This window comes from Nicotiana attenuata, unplaced genomic scaffold, assembly GCF_001879085.1.
Source record: "Nicotiana attenuata strain UT unplaced genomic scaffold, NIATTr2, whole genome shotgun sequence".
Lineage (NCBI taxonomy): Eukaryota > Viridiplantae > Streptophyta > Magnoliopsida > Solanales > Solanaceae > Nicotiana > Nicotiana attenuata.
The window spans coordinates 1,069,815-1,081,381 of record NW_017670279.1 but is presented as its reverse complement, the minus strand read 5'-3'; positions in this window follow the sequence as shown (position 1 = coordinate 1,081,381).

Below are 11,567 nucleotides of genomic sequence, written 5' to 3'. Positions count from 1 at the left end.
ATCAAGAGCCAAATTAAAATAATACAAACTTGAAGTAATAAGGATGAAACAATTGAATATAATTTATTTATTTTTCATTTATGTTTTCTCTCCTTTTGCTTTTGTTACAATAGATGATAGCTCCATATATCTTTTACATTATCGTTAGAGAATTTTGTATTTTTATTTTCTTGATCAAGATCGTTAACGCTCACCATATCTCTCTTCAATCATGATAAATATTATGAGAATTCTTTTATTTTTTAAAATACTTTTATCGTCTTTGTAAGTTTAGAATATAGTGGAAGCAATTAATATGTCAAGGTATAACATTACTTTTTTTAGCATTTAAGAAATTGTTGCACTTATTTTAGCATCAGCTGCTATTTTCAATAATTTGTGTTTCTTATGTATTCTCTCTTTGTCAAATTATCTGTTATGTTTCTCTTTTACCCGCCCCTTAAGAAACATTACTTAGGTGGGGGATTGGAGTATGTTACCCTTATTTATGTCTTAAAATATAGTCTCTCTTCATGGAATATTTTTTTTTATTTATGTGTTATGTCCATCGTCAAGAATAATTATTATTAAGGGTAAAATGGAAAAATATAATTTATTTTATCTTGAACTTCTAAAATGACAAATAATTTGAGACTATTATTCTTAGAAAGCACGACAAATAATTTGAGACGGAGGTAGTATATTTTTATTGATTAGCGCGAGCCACACGTGCAACGCACATACACAAAAATTAGTAGACTCATATAAAGTGGAACAGCGGGACGATAAATTATATTATGAATAAACCTCTTTATAAGAACCTAAATTTATAATGACGTGTTCTTCGATTTCAACGGAGTATATAGTGTTTGTATTGTGAAATCGATTATTATGTATTGAGTCCGTAGAACATGAAATATTTTTTGTCTTGTTTAGAAGATGGTCGAGCTTTCAATTGGATTGTATTCCGATTCCATTATTAAGTATATATGATATTTAAGTTCATTATTATAAAACAAAATAAGGAAAAGTGACATAGAAAAGTTTTAAATATTAGGTTTGAGCAAATTAACATGAATAAATTATAGTTAAGCTAGATAATTCAAATAAGAAATAAAATAAAATCTTAATTGATATTAAAGCCTTAAATATTAGATTTTCTTACATATTCAGATAAGGAAAGATTCCAATTAGGAGTGGGCGTTCGGACAGTTCGGATTGAATTTACAATTTCAGTTTGGATTTTCGGTTTTCGGATTAAAGAAATGGCAATCCAAATCCAATCCAAATAAGCTCGGATTGGATCGGATTTTTTAAGTTCGATTTTGGGTTAATCAGTTTGGACATTTTGGATTTTCGATTTTGAGCTTATAAGTTGAGATGTTTCTTTTTTTTTTTTAACAAAAATGAATATCTAAATAAAGTACTCATGTTAAATTGCATGAAATGTTCCTCATTCTCACCGCAATCATCTAAATAAAGTTTCAAGTAATAAAATTATTATCAAGGAGATGCAACATAGACATAAATACGACTGATAAGAAGTATCAATAGCAAAACCATATCCAAATAGAAAATATTCTGACAGTAATTTAGTAATTAATATTGAATATATGAGATAACATCTAATAGGGGTATTGAACTTATTACTACTAGCATATGGATGATGGACTAAATATAAAGTATAAAATTTTGGATTTTCGGATATCCAAAAATCTGAAGTACCAAATCCAATTTTCAATCTGAAATCCAAAATTTTAAAAAATTAAATCTAAATCCAATCCGTAATCCGAAAATCCAAACCAAAAATCCAAAAAATTTGGATTTCGATTTGGATTTCGTCCAATAATCAAAATTTTAGTTCATTTTAAAGTAATACATAGGCAGACATTTAAACTTGTGGATTTTTTATTTAGACACCTAAAGTAAGCTCATGATCTATCAATCATCTAAATTACCCTCAAACTACGCCTATTGAGCACATATTTCACAATTGTAGATAATCTATTGGGCGTGAAAGCCACTTGCTCTCATGTGGCAAAATATAACCAATGGTAAAAAGACACCTCAATCAAGAAAAAAAAAATCAAAATCTTAAAATAAGAAAATAAAATAAAATCCACCAGGCTTGTGAACCACCGTTGTAACGACCCGACCGATCGTTTTGTGTAATTGTGCCCCTTTTCCCCTTTTGATACTTCACACATGTGTGTTTATGGTTTTATGACTTATGGAGTTGATTAGATTCGTTCCGATAAGATTTCGGGTTGATTTAGACCCTTTGGTTCTTGACTTAGAAGCCTAAGTTGTTTATGTTGACCAATGGTTGACTTTTGTGAAAACGATGCTGGAATGGTATTTGAATGGCTCCGATAGCTTCACGACATGATTTTAGACTTGGACGTATGTCCAGAATCGAATTCGGAAGTCCGTAGGTTGATTTTTGTTGTTTTGCCGAAATTTGGCAATTTGAAGTTGAAAATTTAATCGTAGGTTGACTGTTAGCTATCGAGTTTGGAATTTAATTTTGGGACTTGGAATAGGTCTGTTGTGCTATTTAGAACTTGTCTGCAAAATTTGGTATCATTTGGAGTTGAATCGATAGGATTCAGACGCTTAGTTGCAATTCTAGAAGTTCTTGAAATTTACTTTGAAATTCTTGCGTTTTGGTGTCTGATGCGTAGTTCTAGATGTTATTTTTGTTTCTGATTGCGCGAGTGAGTTCGTATGATATTTTTAGACTTGTGTAGATGTTTGATTTGGAGCCCCGAGGGCTAAGATGAGTTTCCTACATGATTATATTCAGAATGATTTGAACTGAAAATGAAATTGTTAGTGTGCTGGTGCTCATTTATCGACAATGCGAGCACCAGCCTCGCAATTGTAAAGGAGGCAGGGGGTGGTCAGATGTCGCAAATGCGACTTCCTCTTTGCATTTGCAAAATCAGCAGGCCTGAGGGTTGGTTCGCCATTGTGATTATTTGGTCGTATTTGCGATAGTGGCCACCTTCGCAATTGCGACTTTGGTTGAGGCTGTCAGGGTTCGCAAATGCGATCCCTGATTCGTTATTGCGAGGGTTTGCAAGTGCGAAATGTGTCGTAAATACGACATTTGCAGCCGGTCATAAGGGCAATGAAGTCGGGATTTCACCTTATTTCTCACATTTTAGAACCATAGACTCGGTAGGAGGCGATTTAGAGAGTGAATTTTCATCTACAAACATTGGGTAAGTGATTCTAATCAATTTCCAACTATATTTCATCAATATATCTTAAATTTAACATCAAAATCATGTGAATCAAAGAGCAAAAATTGGAAAATTTTGTCAAGTTTTTGAAAAATGAGAAATCGAGTTTTGAGAGTCGATTTGGACTCGGATTTTGAAACTAATTACATATATGAATTCGGGGGTTATGGGTAGTCGGAATCTGCCGTTGGACTCGGGTTTTGACGGGGCGGGCCTCGGTTGACTTTCGTTGACTTTTTGGAAAAGTATAAAGATCATAGCTTTATCTATTGTAATTGGTTTCCCTCGCATTGTTTAATGATATTAAGTCAATTTGGTTAGATTTGAGCCGCATGGAGGTGAATTTTAGGGGGAAAACTATTTTCGAGGGTTGAGTTGGCCTAATTTAGGTAAGTATCTTGCCTAACTTTGTGTGGGGGAACCACCTCTTAGGAATTTGGTTTGTTTGTGCAAATTGTGTTATGTGAAAGCCGTGTACGCAAGGTGACGAGTGGGCATACGAGTTATATGTGGTATTTGACCGGTTTAAGTCATTTAGACTCCTTCCATGCCTTTAATTGAATTGTCACATTATGTTTTGATTCTCATTGTCAATCTACTCTTACTTGTGTTAGTCTATCCTTACATGCCTTATTTGACTTTGTTAAGACTTATTTTACATCTTACTTGATACTTTGCTCTTATGTTTTAGTTTGAAGTTATTGCTTTACTTATTGCCTTGATAAATCCTTAATCGTTGATTTACTTGTAATTGAAGTTGTTATTTCGTGAAATATCCTCTTGTTGAGTTATTGGTGTTGAAGTTGTGAAAGTCGTTATCACATTGAGGTAAAGTTGTTAATTGTTGAGATGTCTCCCTTGCTGAGCAATTCACATTCATTGTTGTTGTTGATATTCTTGCACACCTTGTGGTTGAGCCATGGACCATTGTTGCAGAAACATTGATTTTGTTGATTATTGGCAGGTTGTGGCATATGGGCACGTGTGGTGCGAGTTGTGATTATGTTGTGATATTGATATACATGCGGTGGTATAAGGCATGAGGTTGATACGTATGCGGTGAGATAAGGTGGGATTGATATGCATGTTGCTAGTAGGGAAACTACTTGAAGCCACGGGGTGTGATAAGGTGGGCTAAAACGTGGGTAGTAATTTCTGGAAAAATATTTAAAAAAAAAAATAAATGTAAGGCTTCCACGGTGATATAAGGAAATATTGTGATTGAAATTGTGAAAAGTGAATACGAGGCGGTACATCAGTTGTGATTCATGTTATATATGAAGCGGTACCTCGGTTGTGATTCTTGATGTGTACGAGGCGGTTCCTCGGTTGTGATTCTTGTTGTGCATCTTAGGTTGAAAAGAGTTATGTGAAACACTCCTTGTTGCTTTTGTTCTTCCTTACCTTAACCTTTTTGTCCGTATTTGACTATTGTGGTTCTCTTTAATTGCTTCCTCTATGTTATATCCATGCTTACAATTCTATCTTTAGTCTATGTTATTGACTTGTTTCGTACCATTTATTTCTCCGCCTCCCATTACTTCTTGTTATTATGATTTCATTCTGTTTATGATGTCCTTGTAGGTGTCTTGACCTGGTCTCGTCACTACTCTACCGAGGTTAGGCTTGATACTTACTAGGTACCCTTATGGTGTACTCATACTACGCTTCTGCACATCTTTTTGTACAGATACAGGTACGTCTGCCCGTGCTGGACGTTAGTGTTGATTTGTAACTGTTATCCGTAGACTTCAAGGTATACCTGCTCGGCGTCCGTAGGCCTCGTAGTTACCTTTCCTTATCTTTTCATTATGTTGTATTTCTCATTCAGACAATGTTGTAGTAGACATTCTAGATTATTCCGTAGAGCTTATGACTCAGTTCCACTGATTTTGGGGAGAGTTGTTATTGAGATCCTATTTTGGAAAGTTTATATGAGTTTGTCAGTCTTGCTTTAGTGTTTCTGTTTGATTATTCTATTAAGTTATTATTACATGCTAGGCTAACCTAGTCTTAGAGACTAGGTCCCATCACAACATCCTAATGTGAGAAACTGGGGTCATGACAAGTTAGTATTAGAGCTCTAGGTTCATAGGTGTTACGAGTCGTAAACAGGTTTAGTAGAGTCTTACGGAACGGTACGAAGGCGTCTATACTTATCTTCGAGAGGTTGCAGAATTGTTAGGAAAACCACTTCTTTGATTCCTTATCGTGCGAATTGGTTGACTTCGAAATCTAAATCTTTGACTTTTTATTCTCTTATAAATGGTGAGGACACGCACTGCTAGATCCGACGATCAGACACATGTGCCCCTGCTAGAGCCGCGAGAGGATGAGGCCGGGGCAGAGGACGAGGAGGGGCACGTGGTGCAGATAGAGCACCTGACCAAGATACGATAGAGGAGCCACCAGTAGCTCTAGTTGGGGGACAAACACCTAAGGTCCTTGTTGCCACCCCTGCACTTCAAGAGACCCTCGTACAGTTTTTGAGTATGTTCGGTACTCTATCTCATGCGGGATTGATTTCACTTGCACCAGCCACATCTCAGGCATGGGGAGGATCTAAGATTCCTGCGGCCCGTACTCTAGAGCAGCGGCCCTATATTGATCAGGTCCTAGAAGTTAAGCCAGCATAACTTGTTGTTCCGTTTCAGCCCGAGGTTAGGGCAGTGGCATCCGAGGAGGAGCAACTTATACTTGAGAGGTTCAAAAAGTATCATCCTCCTACTTTCAGTGGCTTAGCTTCAGAGGATGCACAGGATATTCTAGAGAAGTGCCACTATATTCTCCGTACCATAGGTATTATGGAGACAAGCAGAGTTGCTTTTACTATATTCCAACTGTCAGGAGGAGCGTATTAGTGGTGGAGGGCTTATGAGGAGGGTAGCCCAGCCGATGCAGCTTCACTTACATGGACTCGATTTTTAGAGATGTTCTTGAGAAAGTTTGTGCCCCAGACCCTTCGGGATACATGGCACGCGAAATTTGAGCAGATGCGCCAGGGTACTATGATAGTGTTAGAGTATGCTGTTAGATTCAGTGATTTGTCTAGACATGCACCTGTCTTTGGTTTCTACAGTCAGAGAGCGAGTCTGTTGATTCATCGAGGGGCTCAACTATGGTATTAGATTTAGCATGGCTCGAGAGTTGGAGATAGATACCCCATAATTGTAGGTGGTAGAGATCGCACGGAGGTTGGAGGGTGTGGGGGCCGTAAGAGAGAGGACCGGGAGGCCAAGAGACCTCGAGATTCACGCAGATATAGTGGTGCTCGCGCCCCAGTTGTAGCCCGTCATGGTAGAGGCTATGTGATCCGTCCAATTTATTTAGCACTTCCAGCTTCTAGTGGTGCTCTGGTTATTCTAAGGTCTCAGGTTGCACAGTTTGCTCAGCCACTTTCTAGTGCACATCCTATATGGGGTGTCTTCAGCGGTTAGTCTAGCCGACTAGGCCCGAGCCAGTCCTAGTAGCCATGCCCACTTAGAGCCTACTTTGAGTGTGGTGATACCCGTCATATAGTGAGGGACTGCCCCAAACTCGGGAGGGGTGCACCTCCATAAACTACTTAGGCTCCACGGATTCAGCCAGGTCCACAAACACAGGCCATGGTTGTTTCTCCAGTTGCTGCACCACCCAAACAACCAGCCAAGGGTGGGGGTCAGGCAGGTAGAGGTCACCCTAGAGGGGGAGGTCAAACCAGATTCTATGCTTTTCCGAGTAGGATGGAGGCAATCGCTTCAGACGCAGTCATCACAGGTATGATTCTGGTTTGTTATAGAGATGCATCCGTCTTATTTGATACATGATCCATTTATTCGTATATGTCATCTTACTTTGCTGCATATTTGGATATATCTTGTGATTTTTTGAGTTCTCCTATTTTTGTGTCCATGCCCGTGGGAGATTCTATTACTGTGCACCATGTGTATCGGTTGTGTTTATTTGTTATTGGTGGTTTTGAGACCAGAGTTGATCTATTCTTACTTAGTATGGTAAGACTTTGATGTTATTTTGGGCATGGACTGGTTGTCACCCTATCATGTTATTCTAGATTGTCACGCTAAGACGGTGACATTGGCTATGCCAGGTTTACCACGGTTGGAGTGGAGGGGTACTTTGGATTATGTTCCTAGCAGGGTTGTGTCATTTCTGAAGGCTCAGCGGATGGTTGAGAAGGGGTATGATGGTTATCTAGACTTCGTGAGAGGTGCCAGTGCTGATACTCCTACCGTTGAGTCAGTTCCGGTAGTGAGAGACTTCCTAGATGTATTTCCAGCAGATCTTCTAGGCATGCCGCCAGATAGGGATATTAATTTTGGTATTGTTGCCGGGCACGCAAGCCATTTCTATTCCACCCTATCGTATGGCACCATCAGAGTTGAATGAGTTAAAGGAGCAGTTGCAAGAGTTGCTTAATAAGGGTTTTATTCGGCCTAGTGTGTCGCCTTAGGGTGCGCCAATTTTGTTTGTGAAGAAGAAAGATGGTTTTATGTGCATGTGTATTGATTATCGGCAGTTGAATAAGGATACAATGAAGAACAAGTACCCATTACCGCGCATTGATGACTTATTTGATCAACTATAGGGTGCCAGAGTGTTCTCAAAGATAGATTTACGGTCGGGTTATCATCAGTTAAAGATTTGGGATCCGAATATTTCGAAGACTACCTTTAGGACTCGGTATGGTCACTGTGAGTTCCTTGTGATGTCATTTGGGGTGACCAAAACCCTAACATCATTCGTGCACCTGATGAACAGTGCACTCCGGCCATATCTTGATTCATTTGTCATTGTGTTTATTGACGACATCTTGGTGTACTCCCACAGCTGGGAGGATCTTGAGCAGCATCTGAGGGCCGTGCTCCAGACCTTGAGAGTGAAGAAGTTGTATGCAAAATCTCAAAGTGTGAATTCTAGCTTGATTCGTTGGTATTTTTGGGTCATATGGTGTCGAGTGAGGGGATCAAGGTAGATCCGAAGAAGATTGAAACATTTCAGAATTGGCCCAAACTGTCTTTAGCTACTAAGATTCTGAGTTTCCTTGGTTTGGCCGGGTATTATCGTCGTTTCATAGAGGGTTTCTCATCTATTGCTGCACCTATGAAGGGATTGACCCAGAAGGGTGCTCCTTTCAGGTGGTCCCAGAAGTGTGAGGCAAGCTTTCAAAAGCTCAAGACTGCTTTAACTATAACCCTAGTGTTAGTGTTGCCTACGGGTTCGGGGTCTTACACAGTGTATTGTGATATATCACGTATTAGGCTTGGCACGGTGTTGATGCAAGACGGTAGGGTGATTGCCTAAGCGTCTCGGCAGTTAAAGGTCCATGAGAATAATTATCTGGTCCACGACTTAGAATTGGCAGCTATTGTTCCTGCATTGGAGATTTGGTGGAACTATCAGTATGGTGTCCCTTTTGAGGTCTATACCGACCACCGGAGTTTACAACATCTGTTCGAACAGAAAGATCTTAACTTGCGGCAGCGAGATGGTTTGAGTTGCTTAAAGACTATGATATCACTATTCTATACCATCTCGAGAAGGCCAATATAGTGGCCGATGCCTTGAGTTGAAGGTCAGAGAGCTTGGATAGTTTATCATATCTACCGGTAGTTGAGAGTCCACTATCCATGGATGTTCAGGCCTTGGCCAACAAGTTTGTTTGATTGGATGTTTCGGAGCCTAGTCGAGTTCTTGCTTGCCTGGTTTCTCGGTCTTCTTTATATGATCGCATAAGAGAGATTCACTATGACGACCCCCATTTGTTTGTCCTTAAGGACACGGTACAACACGGTGATGCCAAGGAGGTTTCTATTGGAGATGACGGGGTGTTGCAGATGTAGGGCTGATTATGTGTGCCCAATGTGGATGGGTTGCATGAGATGATCCTTGAGGAGGCCCACAGTTTGCGGTACCTCATTCATCCAGGTGTCGCTAAGATGTATCAGGATTTGAGATAACACTATTGGTAGAGGAAAATGAAGAAATATATAGTGAAGTGTGTAGCTCAGTGTCTAAATTGTCAGCAAGTGAAGTATGAGCATCAGAGGCCAAGGGGTTTGCTTCAGAAACTTGAGATTCCCATGTGGAAATGGGAGCATGTTACCATGGCCTTCGTTGTTAGGCTCCCACGTACTTAGAAGAAATTTGACGTTGTATGGGTGATTGTGGATAGATTGACCAAGTCGACTCATTTCATTCCGTTGGTGACCACTTATTCTTCAGAGAAGATAGCTCAGATCTATATCCGCGAGATTGTTCAACTTCATGGCGTGCCGGTTTCCATCATCTCTGATTGGGGCACGTAGTTTACATCGCCTTTCTAGAGAGCTGTGCAGCATAAGTTAGGTACACGGGTTGAGTTGAGTACATCATTTCACCCCCAGATGGATGGATAATCCGAGCGCACCATTCAGATATTGGAGGATATGCTTCGTGCTTGTGTTATGAATATTGGGGTTCTTTGGATCAATTCTTGACGCTTGTGGAGTTTGCCTACAACAACAGCTACTAATTGAGTATCCAGATGGCTCCTTACGAGGCCCTATATGGGAGACGGTGTCATTCTCCAGTTGGTTGGTTTGAGCCGGGAGAGGCTAGGTTGTTAGGAACAGATTTGGTTCGAGATGCCTTGGAGAAGGTCAAGTTGATCCAGGATCGGCTTCGTACAACTCATTCCAGGCAAAAGAGTTATGTCGATCAGAGAGTTTGTGATATTGCATTCATGGTTGGAAAGCGAGTTTTGCTCTGGGTTTCACCCATGAAGAGTGTGATGAGGTTCGGAAAGAAGGGCAAGTTGAGACCTAGGTATATCAGACCTTTTAAAATCCTTGAGAGGATTGGTGAGGTGGACTACAAGCTTGCATTGCCACCTAGCTTATCTACCGTTCATTAGGTGTTCCATATTTCTATGCTCCGGAAGTATTATGGTGATCCATCTCATGTTTTAGACTTCAGATCAGTCCAATTAGACAAGGATTTGACTTATAGTCAGGAGCCGGTGGCTATCTTGGACAGACAAGTTCGGAAGTTGAGATCAATGAACATTGTTTCAGTGAAGGTTCAATGGAGGGGTCATCCGATCAACGAAGAGACCTGTGAGACCGAGCACGACATGTAGAGTCATTATCCTCATCTATTAATCACTTCAGGTATGTCCTTATGCACATTCGAGGATGAACATTTGTTTAAGAGGGGGACAATGTAACGACCTGACTGGTCATTTTGTGTAATTGTGCCTCATTTCCCCTTTAGATGCTTCTCATATGTGTGTTTATGGTTTTATGATTTACAGGGTTGATTAGTTTCATTCCGAGAAGAATCCGGGTTGATTTAGACCCATTGGTTCGTGGCTTATAAGCCTAAGTTGTTTATGTTGACTAATGGTTGAGTTTTGTGTAAACAACCCCGTTTTGATGGCTCCGATAGCTTCGTATCGTAATTTTGGACTTGGGCATATGCCAGAATCGAATTCGGAAGTTCATAGGTTGATTTGTGTTATTTTGCTGAAATTTGGCAATTTGAAGTTGAAAAGTTTGACCGTAGGTTGACTTTTAGCTATCGGGTTCGAAATTTAATTTTGAGACTTGAAATATCATTGTGCTATTTAGAACTTGTCTGCAAAATTTGGTATCATTTGGAGTTGAATCGATAGGATTCAAATGCTTAGTTGCAATTTTAGAAGTTCTTGAAATGTACTTTGAAATTCATGCGTTTTAGTGTCCGATTCATAGTTCTAGATGTTATTTTTGTGTTTTGATCGCACGAGCGAGTTTGTATGATGATTTTAGACTTGTGTGGATGTTTGGTTTGGAGCCTCGAGGGCACAAATGAGTTTCAGACATGAGTCAGAATGGTTTGAACTGAAAATGGAATTGTTGGTGTGCTGGTGCTCAATTATCGCAATTACGAGCACCAGCCCTGCAATCGCGAAGGTCACAGGGGGTGGTTAGATGTCACAAATGCTACTTCCCCTTTGCATTTGCAAAGTCAGCAGGCTTGAGGGCTGGTTCACAATTGCGATCATTTGGTCGCATTTTGCGATTGTGACCAGCTTCGCAATTGCGACTTTTGTTAAGGCTGTCAGGCTTCACAAATGCGACCCCCTGATTTGCAATTGCGAGGGTTTGCAAATGCGAACCCCGTGTCGCAATGCGACATCTGCAGCTGGTCATAAGGGCTGGGAAGTCGGGATTTTACCTCATTTCTCACATTTTAGAACCCTAGACTCTGTAGAAGGCGATTTGGGGATAGGATTTTCATCTACAAATACGAGTTAAGTGATTCTAACCAATTTTCAACTATATTTCATCAATATATCTTAGATTTAACATCAAAATCATG